Source organism: Perna viridis, chromosome 11 (genome assembly GCF_037379345.1).
Source record: "Perna viridis isolate PV_CMFRI_1.1 ecotype Kerala chromosome 11, ASM3737934v1, whole genome shotgun sequence".
NCBI lineage: Eukaryota > Metazoa > Mollusca > Bivalvia > Mytilida > Mytilidae > Perna > Perna viridis.
Window position 1 is genome coordinate 38658465 of NC_142455.1, and position 21677 is coordinate 38680141.

Here is a 21677-nt window from a genome sequence, read left to right on the forward strand (position 1 = left end):
CTGCCTGATTCTTACAGGGACTGACAGTTTAAAAGTCATAGCTTGCTATAAATGTAAATAAGAAACAAGTTTTTAGCAGTTTTTTTCACAAAAAAAATCTTAAGTATAAAATGGTCTTTAGATATGGAGTCACAATACTTTTATCAACAATGACGTCATAACTTTAAATCATTGAAAATGATTGCAGTCAAGTAAACCAGGGTTTGATGACAACATCTAATCAACAAAATAAAATGTGAATTACCTTAACTGAAAACTAGGTTGTCATTAGAATACACCTTATGCATGTAGGGAAATACATGTACATAACATTTTCTTTTTCCACTTTGACCACAATCTTATTATCAAACCAAGCAAAATCGACAGTAGCTTTCTTTTTGTTCGGCTAGTGCATAGTGTTGAGTATTTTTATTTAGTGCAGTTTTCTGGCTTGTTCAAAGAAAATGAGAGAATGTGTACTGATGATATCTACTTTGTTCCACTACAATCATTGATCCCACTGTGAACACATAATCATATTATATTAGCCACAGTGTTTTAAAGTTAATTACAAAAAAATGATGTGTCATTAAATTATATTTGAATGGTTGTTTACAAATGTATTCTTATATATGTATACAGACACAAATTAGAGGTAATTGAAGGAGGAACCAGTGTTTTGAGCAGGGGTTTCACATTAGAGGTAATTCAAGGAGAAACCTGTGTTTAGAGCAGGAGGTGCACATTAGAGGTAATTGAAGGAGAAACCAGTGTTTGGAGCAGGAGGTGCACATTAGAGGTAATTGAAGGAGAAACCAGTGTTTGGAGCAAGAGGTAAACATTAGAGGTAATTGAAGGAGAAACCACTGTTTGGTGCAGGAGGTGCACATTAGAGATAATTGAATGAGAAAATCAGTGTTTGGATCAGGAGGTGCACATTAAAGGTAATTGTAGAAGAAACCAGTGTTTGGAGCAAGAGGTGCATATTAGAGGTAATTGAAGGAGAAACCAGTGTTTGGAGCAGGAGGTGCATATTAGAGGTAATTGAAGGAGAAACCAGTGTTTGCAGCAGGAGGTGCACATTTAATCAAAACACATCTTCAATAATCATATATATATAGCATTTAGCATGTATCAGCAGAGAATTTGACACTGACCTCCAAACGAATTCATGTCATAATGAACGTACATGTATGAAATGAAAGATCTTATAATAAAGAAAATTGTAATAAGAAGAAAGGAAAAAAAATCCGCAAGCCATCCTGGCGCAAATTGTAAATAATACTTTAAGACACTCCCAGAGAGGGAAGCGTGCTTTACAAGCGGGATATAGTAACACTATACCGTGACTGAGGGAACCTAGATTCCATCTTCAATTAAAACTGAGTATATATACCTATAGAAAGATGTGAATTTGATCGTGAGCTTAAAAGTTCAAGTAATGTCAAATGATTATATGTTTGTAATTCTTTAATGGCTAAAATTTATTTTCACTTGCATCACAGACTAAGTGGTGGATCCAGGGTGTGCAGAGTGTTTGCAACCCCATTTTAATGGAAAATTATTTTCATTTGAAAAATTGACAAGAAATGGCAAAAAAATGCCTCATCACCCCACATTTTCTGATGAATCTTGGCTGGCATCGCTCCGTATGAAAAGCGGACCATTATGGCAAGCCAAAGTGAACAAAAATGAGTATTTGCAAATATTTAAAAATGATTTTTTAATATTACAAATTCATTTTCGAATATTACAAATTCATTTTCGAATATTACAAATTAAATTTCTAATATCCCAAAACATTTTTTGATATTAAAAATTCCCTTTTTAATATAAAAAATTCATTTGAATTTCTAATATTTAAAAACGATTTTTCAATACTAGAAATTGATTTTCTAATATTAGAAAATGGGTTTGTTGTATTCAATTACGATTAAAAAATATATACATAAAACAATGATTGAATTTCTAATATAACGTAATCAAATGCACCAACGCCACAGCGGCAATTAAAAGAACGCAACCCACGGTCAAAGACCAGATATGGAAAGCAGATATACACAAGAAAGAAACCAACGCAACTAAAATCATACATACAAAGTAACAGAAGCAAATGAGCAACTCGGACTCCACAAAAAACTGGGAGCATGGACAAGGTGCACCGGTAGGGTAAGCGTCCCCTGCTTTTGTAGAAATAACCCTGTTCCAGAAGCCTATTTGTTAGAATTCTAACACAATACAAACAATCTGCGTAGTTTCAGAAAGCTCTGGCATAACGGATGAGTTGTGATATGAACACTAAATACGCAAGCCCCGAAGGGATGCTGCCACAGATGAATGGAAAATAGACAATTCTGAATGAAAAGTCATTACGTTTGTCGTAAAGTTTGGTCAATAGTTTTCCTTTACCATCGATTTCTAAGTGTAGGTCAAGATATGAGTCTGACTTCACAGCGTCTGTAGTATCCTTTATCTCAAAGTCTTTTGGGTAGATGCGATGTATCAAATCCCCGAAATTAGGATTGTTTATAGATAATACGTCATAAACGGGAACTGAGATTGAAGGATCTAGAACTTTATGGTGCTTCGTTTATTGTACATTTATTTAGGCTTTAAGTTATATTTAGGCCGTTTAAGTGCGTTTTTAGGATAATGTTTTTTGTGGTTTTGAGATATTAAATGAACACGTGTTAAATCACATGATACAGAAATGGTAGATTTCATTTTGATTTGACAAGAACCATCCATGAACTCCCCTGCAAGAACTCACGAAACTGTAAACAAAAGATGTATATGCTTAGCAAGTAAGTTTCCAGATTCATAATCTACGAATGTACTATTTTTTTATTTGTTGAATGGTCCTTGGATGTGTTTTCGACGGATAAGTGCAATCAGACACGTAAATAAGATGCGCCATGTGATGTGAAACCCCGTATTACCGAAAACCTGTCTATTTCCCGAAAACCAAGTGTATATATTTGACAACCTCAATAACATACGTTTTTGTGGTATTGTTGATTCCTACGTTATTTAAATATACATGTAAATAAGTTTTTGGATACAAAATTGTTGTTTATGCATATTACAACACTTTCCAAGTATCCAGGAAAGTATACATGTAATAATCAACATCAGGACACATATTTTAAATCTCTACAAAGTTTTTTTTTCTCCAGTGGCTACGATATGATTCAACAGCTCATAAATCCATAGAAATATCTATTTCGTAAACATTGTTTATCATGATTGTTTGGATTCTTGTTGGGACCTTAGTCTTTGTATCCTCATACCCTGCAACATACTTATTGGGCTTGTTCCAAGTCAGGAACCTGTAGTCCAGTGGTTGTTTTTTATGTTCATTGTTATTTCTCTTTTTTTATAGATAAGATCGATTTTCTTCTTTTTTAAATAGTTTCACTTTATTTATTTTGGGGCATTTAAAACTTGTTTAATGGCATGAGTTTTACCTAACATTGTATCATTGACGACCGTGTGGTGATTTGTTGCATGTCTTCTGGAGGAGGACTGTCTCATTGGCAATCATACCACATCTCCTGTTTTTATATTTCTTTTAAGTATATTCAAGGATTCGAGATTCTAGTGACAATCAAAAGAATGTAATCCAAGGACAAATATCAGACATGGAAAACAGACAAACATAACAAAGAATATAAATAACCAAAATAATACATACGAAGTTACAAAAGTAAATGAGCAACTCACTCCTTAAAAAAACTGGAAGCATGGACCAGGTGCACCGGTCATCATCCTCTGATTTTGTAGAAGACCTGCCGAGTTTCTCATAAAACATCAACACCGGGATAGACAAAATAGGCTGTTACTGTTCACTGAATTACCAAATTTGCCAAGTAAGTACTCATCTGCTACATTAAGTTGTGAGTTTATCATTAGTATACTGACATGTTATCATTGACTATAATTTGGTGGAATATTTATTATAAAAGATTTGTGTATAAAGGGATGAAATATTGATCTGATCTATTATTACGTCTCATTAAAGGTGATAATACTGATAAACTAAGCAAAATTATTTTTTCTGTATATAGAAAAGTTTCCATGATTAATATCACGAAATTCTTCTCTTTTACAGATTTGAGGTCAATATGAAATATAAAGAATACATAATTTTTTATCATTTATATAAAGCATTATTAGAAATAAAGGTGTTACTCAGTGCAATCGGTAGTAATTGGACGTAAAACACAATGACCTCCTTAGTAGTTAAATGGATTCTTTATTAGAGGTCTCAGATATTAAGGAAAATCTAAAGTTGAGATGAGACCCTCACATGAGGGTGTAGGGGTCTGGTTGTACATAATACATGATGATAATAAATAATACAGGCACACAGCAGCTCATTTAATACTGACTGGTTACATCATAATACCTTCATTCCAAAAATAAGATGCACATAATCATAATAAATGTGCAGAAAGTCTAGGTAATACCCATCTTGTTCAAAATGGCTTCTGTACTGCTTGACGTGTAATAGTGCAGTGACAAGAAATTGGAGGGAAAAGTACAGGGGACAAAGGAATTTCAATATACGGCAATTCAGGTAAATCAACCTGGTAAAGGTGGCCACTAGTTTCTTTTGGTATATTGCTAACATAGATTTGTGTCTACTTTTTATTATATTTGTTTTTAGTAAGTTTGTTTCACCCAAAATCATACTTTGTCTTCACTTTACCTTACTTTCTAACAATATCCTTTAATGTCTTCACATCAAAGGATCTCAGACTGCATATTGTAATTTTCAGTATAAAGAATTGCTGAAGTCAAACTGTAACCTAGGAAGGATGAGGAATTTTACAAGTACAAGTAAAGGGAAAGGCAGAGACAAATCACGGAAGTTATTTGCATAATGTGGCATTAGAGGGCAGCGGTACATGTTATTACTGTAAGTGGTATGGAACATTGAAAGACTGGTAAAATTATTCAGAATCACTTAACAATAGAAAAGTTGTTTCAAGGTCAAATAACTTCCATAAAACTAATCAAGTTTTTGATGTTTGAAAGATGTTTCATTAGCAATGAACTGTAATGTGAATGACAGTTGATGATAACATCATAAACACGCTATATGGAATAAATGTAAATATATCTCAGTTGAAGAAAATACATAAAGTTATATTGGATAAGATGTCAACAGTTATAAATACTTGACTGTCAAAAGCAATGATAGAAAAGGCTTGTTCTTACAGTTTGATGAATAATTCTTTTTTGTCAACTTTGACCAAAGTTTTCTTGGAACCATGATTTGGTTATAATATCTTTCTGTCTTTACACCATGAGTTTTTTTGGTTCTGTTAAGTAAATATCAGAACAACAGAAAATAATTATTTGATATAAGAAAATTTGATCTGAAGTCACAAGTATATGTCAAGGGAGGTAATACTGATAACATTAATGATATCATATTTCATTTGTATCTTTTATACTGGAGTATGTATTCTAAATAGTATTTCATTTCTTTTTCAGACTTTATAATACATATTATGTGTAATAAAAACTTAGATTAGAACTGTGGTTCGTACAAGTTATGAATCCTGGGAGTAAACCTTAGTTTTTAGCACAAACTGTGGTTTAAAAGTCAAGGTATGTATTTGGAGGATAGGCTTTAGTTTTTAGTGATTGTAGTAAGAAGTAGTTCCAATGTTAAATGTTAAATTAAAACATGTAGTTAGTTAATTTAATGACATCATGATTTTCAAACAGATTTGAAATTACAGCAATAAAGACTTTGGATGTAAACAACGTGTTAAGTAAGCTGTAAGGAATGCTTGTAAATACCTGTATACAAAATGTTGAAGACAAAATATCATAAAGCAGTGATATCATATAAATAACAAGACAGTTAAACCTTTGATGAATAGATTTGCTTTACATAAGGGTTATAAAAATCTCTACCAAGAACTATGTATTTGTATCTAGGTGTACCATCTTTTTTGGAAAAAACAACGATGTATAATGCTTTTAAGTCGGGATTTTAACTCAGTATGGGGAATAGGAGTATACAGTGTTAAAAAATCATAGGTTTGAATGCTATTATATGCAGATAATAGTCTTGAACTGATTTTCTCCAAAAGATCTTTTGAATTGTTCAGGATTTATACCACTACGGGTGTAACAAGTGTTGAGGTAGGTCTGTAGACCCTCTTTGACAGTTGTGAGTATAGAAGTTAAAAGTTTTGAAAGAGGTTTGGTGGTACATTTTGCAGATCCAGCTTTGAAACGTTGTTTGTATGGATTCTTGTGAAGTTTAGAAATCCAGTACATAGACGGTAAATCGCAATCATCGTCCTTGGTAGAGAGACCAAAAGAGGATAGCACAGATTTATGGTTTTCTACAATGTCTTCTTTGGAGAGAGTGGTAGCAGTATAGGTCTTGTCACTGCTATTATTTTCTACGTCTACATCTGATAATAAACATTGGTTATAAAACGTTTTGCAGACAAAAACAATGTTGTTTTGGGCTTTGTCTGCTGGTACGACAACATATTTTTCATGTATAGTAGACAATGTTTTTGCTACATCGGGTTCTTTGAAGACTGATGTAGCCTTGGCATTAATACAATTACATGAACTGTAATTGAAAACAGCTGTTTATCATTAAAATGCAAGATGTTGTAACAATGATAAATACTTGTAAACTAAAATCCCATGTTACTCATAAAAAACTGCGTAAAGATTTAATGTATGCAAATTGTATTATATCCAACTTACAATAATCATGAGTAACTTGCTTAAACTATAAAGATAAAAAAAATTATATATGTAAAATGTACCTGGAAAACTAGGGTAAAATTTAATCTACACATGTACATGTACCAATATATTTGAACTTTTTCTTCTAAACATGTTGTTCTTGACATATAAACAAATTGCTACAAACAATTGTAAAAACGACACTAAAAACTAGATGCAGCCGAAAGATAAAAAAAATCGAATATACACATGTTTACAAAGGCACTACACAATTGGCACCATGTACCAATAAAAAAGAGGTACCATGTACCAAGATGTCGGTCAAATATGATATAAAGTACCATGTACATATGAAATTTCATGTGCCACAAGAAAAAAAAAACATCAAAATAAGTGAAATGCGAATATATATAAAAATAGGATACAAAAGTTATATCAAAATAGATATTACCGAGAGAGATATAAGGAGAATGGCACTTCTAACACTTCTGAAGTATTTCAGCATCCCGTGATGGTTGAAGTGAGTGTACACCATTCCATGCTAAATGACCCCCCCCCAAGGTTTAATCCTGGTTCCGCTCCTGGCTAATATTACACTATGTTTTGATAAACTATAACACGAGGTCTATCTACTCGAAAAAAAAAGTTCACCAATAATTACTAAGTTAAAATTCCATCGGGAGTGTGAAAAGTTAGAAAAGCAATAGCAATACAACTGTTAACCACCTCATTTACTGGATGAAACGAGAGATCGTTGCCACCAAGAATGAACACGGTGTATGGTGGAGGTGAATAATTGTACAGGTCTAGTCGCTTATGAATTAACTGTGGCACAGTAAGGCCTCCTTGGGAACCAAACTGAATATCGAATGCAGAATGATAAAGTCTTAAATTAGAATGTGATGTGGTAAAACGACCAAAATTTCCCAATCTACGTATATTGCTATGTCCTATAATTAAAACTTGGTAGACCAAGTTCCTATTGCATATTTCCGGAAGAAATGTATTTCGCACACATGCAGTCTAAATATAACTTCACATGAAACAAAACACATATTAGATAACAGACATAGAGTATGTCTCGTGCTACAACATCACTAATACAAATAAAATTATGAAAACAATGGCACTATATACCGAAGCCACACATGTATCGTAAAATTTCACAAAAAAGTATATACAAATTTGATATATGTTTTGCTTACAAACAGCGTCATCAAAGTCCAAAGGTCACGATGAAGACAAACGAAAGACAATTAAAGTTTGAAGAATCCGGCACAAAAATAAAGCCACATGTACGCTACAAAGTATTTCTTGATCCACATTATCAGATACAATTCTCATACATAGAAACAAAATGATAAGCAACAAAAAATTGTTAAATATTCATGAGTGATAAAATCAGACTTCCATGTGATGGAGATAAATTGTAACTTGTCTAACAGTCTTACTGTTCACCCACAGAATGAACAATTACCTCAGTCATGAGGCCACCATAGGGGAAACCTTGGTCATATAAATCATTTCATTTTCAACTGTAAACTATCATACTGAACAAACTCTATTTTTCTATTGAACACACGTAATTTTCAATCACTGAAAATTACTTTACAGCCACTGAACGCACTGAATTGACTTTAGAGTGGAAAACTGAACATACTTAACGCTTTACTGATAAAAAATTAACAACATTTGAGTAAAACGCACTGAATTTGCACTGGATCACTAGTTAACTCAGAACATATTTTTGTTTATCAAAATTAGTGTATATTCAGAGCATTTTTGCCGTTTCTTTAAAATTCTGGCTTACGCAGTGTTGCTCATAAAAAGTCATGCCCATTACAGACGGAAGACGAAAGGAAAACAATGACACGTTGAACACACCCGTTTGCATGGTGCTTATGGGTACACCGTAACGCTCCGCGAGTTCACCATAATTTTTTCTATAGTGATTATTTCAAACTTGTAGTAATATAACCTTGTTACAGAAGCCTAAATGTAAGAAGCTTCCTAAAAATTTGACAATCACATAAGGTCGGAATATACCGGTTTTTTGAACATTTGTTTGCCGGATAACAAAAATGTAATTGTATGCTAGAGTGATTCCAAAGTATCCACAAGTTCATTCGAAACGTTCTGATGAAAAGTTCGACAGAATGATACATCAACTCGTGATTTCACAATAAATTTATGTTAAAAGTTTCAACGATTCCCTGTATTTTGAAAAAACAAAATATATAAAATAAATAAACGGAAAATAACACACGATCATACTTCTTTTGAATAGAAAATAATTTAGACAATATAACTAAGGCTTATTCGAAAAGGATAAAATTATGACCGTTTTCCTTTCCTATTTTGTCTACCCCGGATTTGACTTTTTAGGAGCAACTCGGCGGGTGTTCTCTGTAGAGTCAATGAAAATAATGATTTAACAGCAAGTATGTCTTCCCTTAAAACAGATGTTACATAATGGCCTATATTTTTCGCTTGGTCTTATTTTTGGCGTGTTTTAGTGGTTCTGTCTCTCAGCTGAAGCATTTTCGCATCGCTAAGCATCCGCAGAATTTATATTACATTTTTGTGGCTTAATATCATTAAATATTACACCCCCAAATATTTTTTTTTTTTCAGAAATAAAATGGGAAAGGACAATGAAACGAGTAAGCTAAGCTTCCAAATTTCAATTGTCGGTCACATAAACGTCAGTAATCATTATGGCACGCAAAATTAACCAAACCCCGTTATCTATTGAATAACACTGTTTTCTATGTCATGATTTTCCCCCAGCCAATTACTTTAATTGCCTTTATTTCCATTGCCCCACGGCTATCTCCATTATGTAAAATGTTCATCATTTCAGATGTGATGCACTCATATTGATCAGGCCAGTTGTAAAAAAAGATGTACAGAAGTGTTTTTCGACTACTTTAAAAATTCTTGCCCTTTAGTATAAATTCAGGGGGTGCAACCCCCCCCCCCCGAGTCTAGCGTACGGCATCAATTTTGGACTGTGTCCAGCGTGCAATTCTACATCTGAGAAAGTTGTTTTTGCATCTGGTACTCTCATGCGAAAGCAATGTACTATGTCAGCTACAAAAACCTGGAGGAATCCGGAAGAAGGGGTTGTACCCTTATTTAGTTAATTATGAGAGTAATAAATGGACTTATTGGTCGATCCCCCCCTCCCGGTAATCAAAATAATGTAATCCAGGGACAAAGACCACGCAGGTATAACGAAATAACTGCCCTTATATACTCCAGCAACATTGTAGTAAACTGAATGTGATAAGAGACAATTTATACAGATGCCTGAAATTCCTGACTTGTGACAGGTGCAATAAATGCGACCGGGTTAAAGTAGTTTAAAGTAACCACAATCTTCTCCAATTTAAATCTGGTTACTATGGAAAAAAAGTTACAGAATTAAACACAACACAAATACAGTTAAATGGGTACTTTGTTTAAACAGAAATAGAAGAAACTGATTATACGTTACACAAATGTATTAACAAAGTACTACTAGCAGTTAACTGACATACCAGTTCTAGACCAGGTTGGTTAAATGCGGGTTGAAAAAACCGTACATCATTAATCATACCAGAAGGACACAGATATTGTGTACTTGTTTCTCTATAAAAACCCTAAGAGCTAGTCAAAGTTAAGACGAAATGGGTTTTTTTTAAGAGTAATCAAGGGAACCAAGGTTATAGCGGTAAGCAAAAGAATGTAATCCAGGGACAAAGACCAGACATGGAAAACAGACATACACAACAAAGAACATAAAGTAAATAAAATCATACCTACGAAGTAACAAATGCAAATGAGCAACTCATACTCCACTAAAAACTGGTAGCATGGACCAGGTGCATCGGTAGAGTAAGCGTCCTCCAATACCACTGGTGTCGTGGTAGGAAGGTATACCTTTTTTACAGATGTGAATATAGAAGTTAGATGTTTTGAAAGAGGTTTGATGGTACATTTTGAAGATTCAGCTATGTAGAGTTGTTTGTGTGGATTCCTTTAGTGTTAAGGAATACAAAGAATGTGGTAGCAGCAGTATATGTCTTAGAACCGCTATAAATTCCCACGTCTACATTTAATAATAAACATTGGATGAAATACGTTTTGCAAACAAAGACAATGTTGTATTGGGCTTTGTAAGCTGGTACGATAATATGTTTGTCCTGTTTAGTGGACAAAGTATTTTTGTCTACATCGGGCACATTGAAAACTAACGTTGACAGTCATTGACTTATATTTCAAAACTAAAGACCTCACGGCCTGTATCCACTCCGAAAAAGGTTAAAAGGTTTTTTTTTTTCTCTCATTTTCTTAAATATAAGCACTTTGAAATACAAATTAATCACCTCTTTATAACAAGGTATAGAACACGGTAAACGTGAATACAATTTGAATAAGACAATTAAAATGATAACTTTGGACTTAAAAATCATACCACTAGGCTAATATCAGTGCATGACTCAGTCGGCAAACGTTTGGAATACCATATGATGACTTACGATTATGTGAGTGACTATTACAATTTGGAAGTTTGATTTACTAGTTGAATTGTTCTTTTTTGGGGGCTAAGTTCTTACTGCAAAAAGATACCATATTTTGGCGTGGTGTAACGATATTAAACCGAAAAAGGATGCCACAATTTTTGCGGATTCTTAATTTGGCATATACAAAGTGGTGCACTAAGTGCTTAAGCTAAGAGTAAATATATGGCAAGTTTAAGCAGACCGCTAAAAAGCGCCAAGTTAATAACCTATCGAAAACGATCCGCCTTATAGTAACAAGGAAATATATACTTGCGGTTATATCGATATTTTCATTGACTCTAAAGAGATATACAAACAATTAAGCTTTTGTTTTAAATTCATCCATACAGAAATAAAATAGCAAAGGATGCATTAGTGACATATATTGTATACAGAAAATTGGATGTAAATTTGTTCTTTTAAATGTGTTTCATATGATATTATTATACATATGCCACCGACTTGACAACCGGGGTTGTACTTAAGTGCATTGGATACATTTCAATTAACCTCAATACTTATAAAAAATATTTCAGATTCAATCAACAATTCTAAACCAGATATTTAAAAGACCAAAATATATTTAAAGGGACATGATATAATCAGACTTTAGACAAACGGATAAAAGAAACACACGATGACAACAACAAAGAAGAACTATCATATTTCAAATAATATAGGGTGGAACATATCAGATAAAACACAAAGTGTCAGTGTCCAGATCTACAGATACCACTTGAGGTAACGTTATAGGGGTATTTTATAATCAAACAACGGATACACTCTGTGACAGGAGCATTAAGAGATTATATCGTTTTCCACATGATAAAACCTAGGTATATCTTTTGATCAATGTTCACTTTAACGGATTCTTATTGTCGTTTTAATCCTTTGATTTTTTTACCAAGCAGTCAAATTATGTCTCTCTCCCGGAGGTTGAGAAAGCAATCTGAAACTTATTATAGCTTTTTCAGATGTTCAAGGATCTTCAATTACCTGAGTATGAAATTATCAAAACAAAGAATTAAAATACTCTTGGTGACACAAGAAATATGCTGTAGTCACTGTAATTATCTGTGTTATCAGAGTATGTAAATGGTCACCTTGTTATACCATCTCAAAGTATTGACGTAAAACTGTTATTGAAATCGTATAATAACCCTACTAAAACTTCATTTATATTCATTTATTTTGATTTATCTTGTTTAATCCTGTCTGTTCAAACTGGGAGCATGGACCAGGTGTACCGGTAGGGAAAGGTAGTATAGCTGCTTAAACACATCAACTTTGTCGGAAACGTTTCAAATATCACATGAGGACGATTATGTGAGCGACATCAACAATTTGGAAGTTTGGATTACTCGTGAAATGTCCTCTTCCTTTTATTTGGGGGCAAGTTTCAGAAAGATACCATATTTTGGCAGGGTTTAACATAACATTTAACGATATTAAACCAAAGAAAGTAAGCCACATATTTTGCGGACACTTAATTTAGCAGATGCAAAGAGGTGCACTTAGAGTACAGGGTTTAGATAGCCCCCGGTACACTCAACCCTCCTCCAGCTCATCCTTCAAGTACCCTTATGCCTTCCATTCACGAATCTTTTTGTCGCAAAAAATAAACTAAAGCAATTTTGTAATTCGTGGCTACTTTTTTATATATGCCTGAGGAGTAAACTGATATATGTATGTATCATCATATAGCCCAATGTCTCAGCTTTACAACAAAACCAAGAAAGCTGTGGTAACACTAAGAGTTTTGCAGTAAAATGAAAAAAAAAAAAAAAAAAAAAACAATACATCCGTACTCCGCCGAAAAATTGCTTTAATTAACATATGTTTCAATGTCAAACCCCTAGAGTGTTAATGTTTCAGTAAAAAAAAATGGCTTATTTGGAATTTTCTGTTTAGTATTATCGGAACTTATACTTCTGTTGTCTTTTGATGGATTTTGGCAATTTTCCTAGTAAAAATTCATAAAAAAAACCGCAGAAAATTGGATTTTCGATTTTTCGGTCAAAAGTCATATAAATTCGACTCTACAAGTTATTGCTCTACAAAAATACCACAGCAGAGTTCTTTAGCGTGCGAGGAACATGGCATCTTTCCCAACACGGTGCACCACTATGGTTTGCGGTCAAGTTTTCCGTATTATAGCCTGACAACCCCAGCATATAACACGCCAGGGGTACCCCATTCCACCGCCTGGGGCACACATCCCAGTTGCTCTGTGGGCAGAGCGCCTAGCCCCCGGCTAGGTTTCTGAGCACTATTTAGTCGCCTTTTACGACAAGCTTAGCGCTGCTGCAGGCCTATTCCTTTAAAACACGGACCTGCACGGGGCTAAAAATGTCTGAGTACTTTGTTAAAACAGAAATAGAAGAAACTTATTATACGTTACACAGACAAAGGACTACTAGCAGTTAACTGACATACGAGTTCTCGACCAGGTTAAACCTACAAAAAGTTATGTCTTCATCGTATAAAATATAAATCCAAATTTTTCCCATGCGGGTTGAAAACAAGGTATATCATAAATCATACCAGAAGGACAGAGATACTGTGTACTTGTTTCTATGTAAGACCCATACGGGCGATCCAAAGTTAATGCAAAAATATGTTTTCTTTAAGAGTAATCAAGAAAACCAAGGCCATAGCGATAATCAAAATAATGTAATCGAGGGATAAAGACCAGACATGGAAAACAGAAATACACAATAAAGAACATAAAGTAACTAAAATCAAACACAAAGTACAAAAGCAAATGAGCAACTCAGACTCCACTAAAAACTGGGAGCATGGACCAGGTGTACAGGTAGCGTAAGCGTCATCTGCTTTTTATAAACACCCGCCGAGTTGCTCATCAAAAGTCATACATCATAACGATTCACGAGTTCATGATGACGACCATAAAACATCTGTAGTGATGACTTCAATATTGTAACAACATAACTCTGTTCCAGAAGCCTAAAATGTTAATTTTTGACTTATAATCGGTGTAAAAAAAAACAAATGTGGTACTGGTGTTTTGATTATCGATGTATATATCACACCTTCTTATTTCAGGTACGTATTTTTCAGTTTCAATGTGACAAGTTTTTTCATAAAAAACTGGATTTCCGGAATTACACATCTTCGTCACTTTTACCTATAATTGGCAATTTAAGAAAAATATCGTAGTTCAAACAAGCTTTTTATATTAAAAAAAACTGTTATATAGTGTCTTAGCTTTCTAATGAACCCAAGTAATGTTTGAACTTTTCCAAAACCAAATAGGTGATAATAATAAGTTTTTCATAAAATTAATATTTTTTTTAAATTTTATATTTTCTTTCATTTTAACCTGTAAAGGACATTTTTTGTCAAGTACCTTACTTCAAACAAGCTTTTGTATATTCAATCACATTTATGTAGCATCTTACCATTCTATTGAATCAACGCAATGCACAATTGAACGTATTCTAGACCATTTGGGCGAATGGTACTCCCTACCCACTAAACTCTGCCCAAATGTGAAAGAAAATGAGCGTTTATTGCATACACGAGCTGTACACAGTGTCTATCTGGCATTTATTATTCAGATGTTTTTGTATCAACCATATTGACAAATATGCTTTTATTGTGCCGAAGACGACGAAATATTAAAAAAAGGAAATTTAAGAATAAAACAAAGTATCACGCATTTTAGAAAGAAATTTGTACGTTTTTTTTGTTTAAAATATTAAATTTTTAACATGGTTTGATTTTGTGTTTTTTAGCATCATTTTTACATATGAGGTTTCGAAGAATTAACTACAATGAATGATTGGCATACATGTAACCAGCACCATTTGAAAAGTGACCATGGACATTTTAGTGGGTATGTGTGCCATTATTTCGCCTTAATAACCTGGAATACGTTAATATATGCATTGCCTTGCTCAGAAAGCTTAGATGCTACATAGATTTGTTTGAATATGCAAAAGCTTGTTTGAAATAATGTACTTGAAAAAATGGATATTACAAGTGATATGGAAGAGAACAAGTAATACCTGAAATGAGCAGGTGTGTTGAATATATCGAAAATCAAAACACTTGTACCAAACTTGTTTTTTTTTTTGTGCATCGATTATATGCTAAAATTAACATTTGTGTTCATGTTGAGGTTTTTTTTTCATGGTTCGGGGTGGCAATTTTTCACCTATTTGGAATATGAAAAGTTCAAATATTTATTACTTGGGCTCATTAGAAAGCTGAAAGCTATAGAAAGCTATATAATTGTATTCATATATACGAAACCTTGTTTTAAGTACCGTTTTCGGAAAAAAAAATTGCCACCTATAAGTGAAATGGAAGAAAATAAGAAATTCCGGAAATTCCACTTTTTATAATAAACTTATTATTGTCATATTGAAACTAAAAAAGAATAAGCGCTTGAAATCAGAAGGTATGTTGGATATAACGAGAGTTAAAATAGAAGTACCCAACATGTCTATTTTACACAGTTAATATGCCGAAAATTAACATTTTAGTTCATGTTGAGGTATTTTTTTTCCATGGGTAGAGGTGGCAATTTGTCACCTAACTTGATTAAGAAAAGTATCTTCTCTGGGCTGATGTTGAAGCTAAGACAAAATATTAATGTAATTTATCCACACAAACGTGATCTATGATTTTCTTTAAAGAGAGAAAGGAAATGACTAGTGGTATGGAAGAAATTAAGTAATTCTGAAAATTCCACTTTTTACGATTTTATTAACAAAAACAAAAAAAAAACAAAAACAAAAATCTAAGCGTCTTAATTTATTGAATATTGTACGTCAATTTCTTTATTACTAATAAAGGAAATATGAGTTTTACGGTGTCGGTATTCTGTGAATGAGAATTATGTTTGATACTGAGACTAGTTTTCTAGGAATTGGGGTAACAATTTTAACATTTTTTTTTGTATTCGTTCTTGAAAAATAGTTTTTCAATGTATAATGTTGAAAATTAAATCATCTATCGAACGATAGATAGCTTCTTATGTGTAAATGAGTGAATTGTGTCCTTTCCATATGAAAGTCTAATGGTATACGGTATAAATTCTGGTCGGCCGATTGTTCTATCATCAGCATGAATTCGAGAAGTTTTATGGAAAATGTATACACATAAATGTACATGAAGTCTTAAAGTTCTTGCTTTCCCATTTTAACTTCAACAGTTGGATTTCAAACACCGCAAACGGGAAACAGAGAGTTAAGACGTTTTCTGAGCAGTTTGTTTTTTAATTTACAATGAATAAAAAATATCATCGTTTCTCTCGAAAGAGTAATCAAGGGAACCAAGGTTATAGCAGTAATCAAAAGAATGTAATCCATGGACAAAGACCAGACATGGAAAACAGACATACACAACAAAGAATATAAAGTAACTAAAATCATACATACGAAGTAATAAAATAACATGAGCAACTCGGACTTCATTAAAACTGGGAGCATGGACCAGATGCACCGGTAGGGGGAGCGTCCTCTGCTTTTCCATAAACACCCGTCGAGTTGTTCATACAAAAGTCATATATTATAGTGTACCTTTTCTATGAAAAATTGTTCGGTTTTTTTTTGTTTTTTTTTGTTTTTTTTTTGTTTTTGTTTTTTTCTTCTTAAATTTCAGTCAAGCATCGAATACTTTGTTTCCACAATTGATATTGAAATCGCAAGACATCACTAGGAAATGTACAGTTAAGAGCCAGTTCGTGATAAACAAACTGGCGAAGGAAGATTCGGAAACCCAACATAGATTTGCGGATACCTAGGTAGCAAGAACATTTTTCGAAATAGTTTATTTCAAGTTGAGTGGTAGTTTGCTAAAACACTATTAACAGAACATTTTTGTATCACATTGTTTTAAAACATTTTGATTTTTTTTTTCAAAATGTTTTGATAACGTTTTTGAAACATTTTACCGTTTAAGTTTGACAAAGGTTTTCAAAACTGTTTATTAAAATGTTTTTGAAATGTTTAAGTAACATACCACTTTAATGATTTTGGATCTATGTTTTTGAACATTTCTTCGAACAAAATGTTATTTGTTACGAAAAATATGTTCTGATAAACTATTTTAGATAACATATCAAAAAAATTATCAGATATCGAATGTAGAATAAAAGATAAATAGGACATGTTATTTAAATTCTGATAATATGGCACTATAAGTCAATAATTATTTCATAAAAAAGATAACAAAAATGACTTAACAAGGATATATGTATTTTACACATGCATTATGCATGTACATGTAATACTAGTCTTCTTTATTTGTCACGCATATTTGATTTTCAATTAATTCATCCGAGTTTAATGTTACTTGTTTTTTTTTAATTGACCAACATCAATGATATATAGAAGATGGCATCTCCATAAAAATAATAAGATAACAGTGTAAATGGAGTGCCACATGCATGCTGCTATTGAAAGAGTAATCAAGGGAACCAAGGTTATAGCGGTAATCAAAAGAATGTAATCCAGGGACAAAGACCAGACATGGAAAACAGACATACACAACAAAGAACTTAAAGTAATGAAAATCATACATACAAAGTAAGAAAAGTAAATGAGCAACTCGGACTCCACTAAAAATTGGGAACATGGATCAGGTGCACCGGTAGGGAAGTCGTCCTATGTTTTTTTCTAGAAACAGCCACCGAGTTGCTAATAAAAAGTCAGATCCGGGGCAGACAAACGAGGAAAGGAAAGGAAAACTATGACCCGTTGAATAAATCAGTTTTCATGGTGCAGATGGCTACACCATAACGATCCACTAGTTCATGATGACGACCATAAAACTTCTGTAGCGATGACTTCAATCTTGTAGCAACATAACCCTGTTCCAGAAGAAGCATATTTGTTAGAGTGCTAGCGCGATACAAAAAGTAGTTTCGGCAAGCTCTGGCATAACGTATGAGTTGTAATATGAACACTCCATATGCAGGTGCTGAAGGGATGTTGCGACAGATGAAAATAAAGTTGACTATTTTGAATGAAAAGTCATCACGTTTGTCGTAAAGTTTGGTCAATAGTTTTTCTTTACCATCGATTTCTAAGTGTAGGTCAAGATATGAGGCTGACTTCACAGTTTCTGTAGTGTCCTTTATCTCAAGTTCTTTAGGGTAGATGCGATCCCCGAAATTAGGATTGTTTAAAGATAATACTTCATCTATATAGCGGAAACTGACATTGAACGGTCTATCTAAACGATTTTATTTCTTTTGGATCAGATCAGCTATAAAGTCAGCCTCATAAGAGTGAAGAAGTAGGTCAGCAAGTAAAGGAGCACAATTACTTCCCATTTGAATGCCGACCGTTTGCTGAAAAACGCGTCCTCAACATTGGAAAAATATATTGTGGAGTAAAATTTCCAGCATTTTGTAAACGTCTTCTGTATATTTGGAAGACTTATTTGTTTATTACAACCTGAAAGTCCTTAGCAAACAAGTTTGTTCAATTTAAGTACAAAATGCTACTTCTTTGGTTTATAATGAATAAGATGGATAAACCAACAAACTCTTTCTGTGTAAATAAGTATTGTTATGCAGAAAAGAAAGTCAAAAGAAACCTTCTTATACCTGGTCATAAGTTCTGGGAAACATCCATGATTTTCTTTAATTTCAGCCTCACATGCTAGTTTGTTTTTGGTATGAAGGCCAATGATGTGATACAAAAATCTAATCAGTACTGTTTGAAGTCCCCAAAGTGTGAGAAAACCTGTCCCTGAATGTGTTTTCTATTTTTTTCCATATATACGGCCTTTTTCATTATATGAATGTATGGAGCTGAACACAAGGCAGAATTATCCCCAATCTGGGGAAGCAGACCAATTATTATATCGGCTCCAGAATCCATATCCTTTCCTCAATTTTAATAAATATGGTAGTAGTTAATTCCATATGAAAGACATACACAACTTAAAAAGTCTACTTCTCCTTTAGTGTGCACTACAAACTTATATTTAGGCGCACTAATTCGCACAGTAAGTTGATCGGGTAAGATTGTCTAACACTTATAATTAAAATTTGGTGGATGTACTGTTTAAATGTAGCTTAGCATTTATACATACTTGCATTAATGGTAAACCGGTGTAAATTGAAGAAAAATGGTATCCGGAAGGTTTCAGTCCCCTGTCGTATTATATTCTCTCCGAAACATCAGGTTGCTTATTTCTATAACATCCATTTTTCGCACGAACTTTTGGAACAAAATACGTTAGAATATGAATCGAAAATGGTGTTTTTACCATTTGTTCACCTATGTGCTTTGTTTTATAATAAAACACTTTAAATTGCTATGAGGACTGCTTCAAAACAGCTTTATTTCAACAAAATGAGACCAAAGCTTCAGGATTGACCTTACTGTATAACCGTACTGCCTTACACAAAATAAAGAGGTAACAAATGAACTCCTGCAATAATATCGGGAGTCGGCTCAAGTGCTTCGAAAGTGTAAGCATACAAGCGGATGTTTTCATATTGAAAGTGGGTGTTATCTAGTATCCGACAGCAAGTCCATATATTCATTAATGAATTATAATTGTCGCCATAGATAGTCTATGATTAAAAAAAAATATAGGCAAAAAAAGAAGCGTCCAATTTGGAGCAATTTAAATAAGTTTGTTCTACTCCATCGGTAGCAACCGTCATATTGCAAGTGAGAATAATCTAGAAAATAACCTAACAACAGTAATGAAGCTCCCGACACGAGTTATAGAGTGGTGCAGTCAAATACTTACTTGGGCGATATTATTCAATTTAACAAAACATCATGATTTAAAGTAAATGATGTCTGAATGGAGAGATATTCATAATTAACATAATACGATGAAGGTGAAACCTTTTAACGGTCCCGATGAAATATTAATTAAAATAACTTAATTAATTAAATTGGTTGTCATGGTCTGAAATGTCTTTGGTTCGAATTATCTGGCAGTGGTACACATTATGGTTCTTATAATTAGCAAAACGTCTGAAAATATTTCGTTTATCCAATTTAATTTTGCTTCATTCTGTTTCGGTTGGTACCGTTTTTATAATGTTTTTATTACGATTTGATTTATTTTATCGAATTGTTTTGATTTAATTCTTTCTTTTATCAGTCATTTCCGATTCGTTTTGTTTCGTTTTCGTTTTGCAATTTTTATGACTCGAGAATTATAAGTAATATTGATCACTTTATTTTTGTTAATATCTGGGCGCCATTTTGCAGACTATTACGACCAACACTATCTTGGAAAAGCTATGATTCAATTTGTGTTTAATTATCGAAACTAAGGAATATTTCCCGAGACTTGTTTGGCTCTCAATCGCACATATATAAGTATTCGCAAATGAAGCTGCCATTATGCTGTTTTTCAGCTGCTGAAAAGGAAGGCACAAACCGAATATTGATACTTTGTCTTGCCATAAGTATACAAAACCAAGTTGATAATACAACCATAAACGCTCATGAAAGGAAAGTATTAGATTTAGATAATAAAACATACACAATAAAACGTAGAGTATAATAAGCGATATATATGAAAACGCATGAATTTGGTCATGGTAATAAATACAAACATGCCAAAAATGAAAGGTGTCTCTGTGTAATTTTTGCACTCTCATCCGATGGTATTCTGATTAAATTATGTAATAATAGAGCAAAATAAATGGAGATTTTTCAAGAATGCAAAGGACGCTTACCGGTGTACCTGGGTCACATGCTTCCATTTTTTTTTTGTGGAGTTGCTCATATACTTTTGTTCCTTCGTATGCATTATTTTGGTTTATTCTTTTTCTTTTTTGTGTGTGTGTGGGTTTTTCCTTCCTAGTCTCATTCCCTGAATAACATTCTCTTGATTTCCGCTAGAATTTTGATGCCCTTGTTTACTCTTTCATGAAACCATGGTTCATACGATTATCGAATTGGATTGGAGAATCAAATTAAATGGGCCACCCAGATTCAAATCACTTACTAACAGAAGCATCAAATTTTGAATTTGCAGTGGCGTTCTTAATGTTGGAATATACAGAATTATTCGTAATTGCATTACATGTTGAACCAACCCATTATATAACAAATGTCGAAATATTGGGCGATTTTCTCATCAATATTATCTAGCATGTTGAATGTATAAACAATAAACAAGAATACGTTGTGATAGAAGCTACAGACTTTTCATCGTCCATGAGTTAACTAGTGCGAAGCGGATGATATTTAAAGGGATATTATTCCAATAACGTTTGATAACAAACAACCGGTTTATATCACAAAAACGAAAATGATAAACATGTCAAAGAAACAACACCACCTGTATGAAAAATGTCAGCTAAGGGCCCCTTCGGTTCTTCAATGAACGCCGAAAAACCCTCATATCATAGGGCAGGCTACATCCTGGTCCCCAAAACATATATTATACGCAGGTATAACGAAATAG

General features: G+C 33.2%; 1 long non-coding RNA gene across 2 annotated transcripts; it reads left to right on the plus strand.

The window, feature by feature from the left end:
- The first annotated feature begins 2637 nt into the window (after positions 1-2637).
- On the plus strand, positions 2638-8032 carry LOC148604001 (uncharacterized). Of its 2 annotated transcripts, XR_015916655.1 has the most exons (4): positions 2638-2783; positions 4761-4900; positions 5482-5598; positions 6222-8031. It is a non-coding gene; the product is annotated as an uncharacterized LOC148604001 (long non-coding RNA). The 2 variants fall into 2 exon arrangements; XR_015916656.1 differs by lacking the exon at positions 5482-5598 and having other exon boundaries at positions 6222-8032.
- The last annotated feature ends 13645 nt before the right edge of the window (positions 8033-21677 follow it).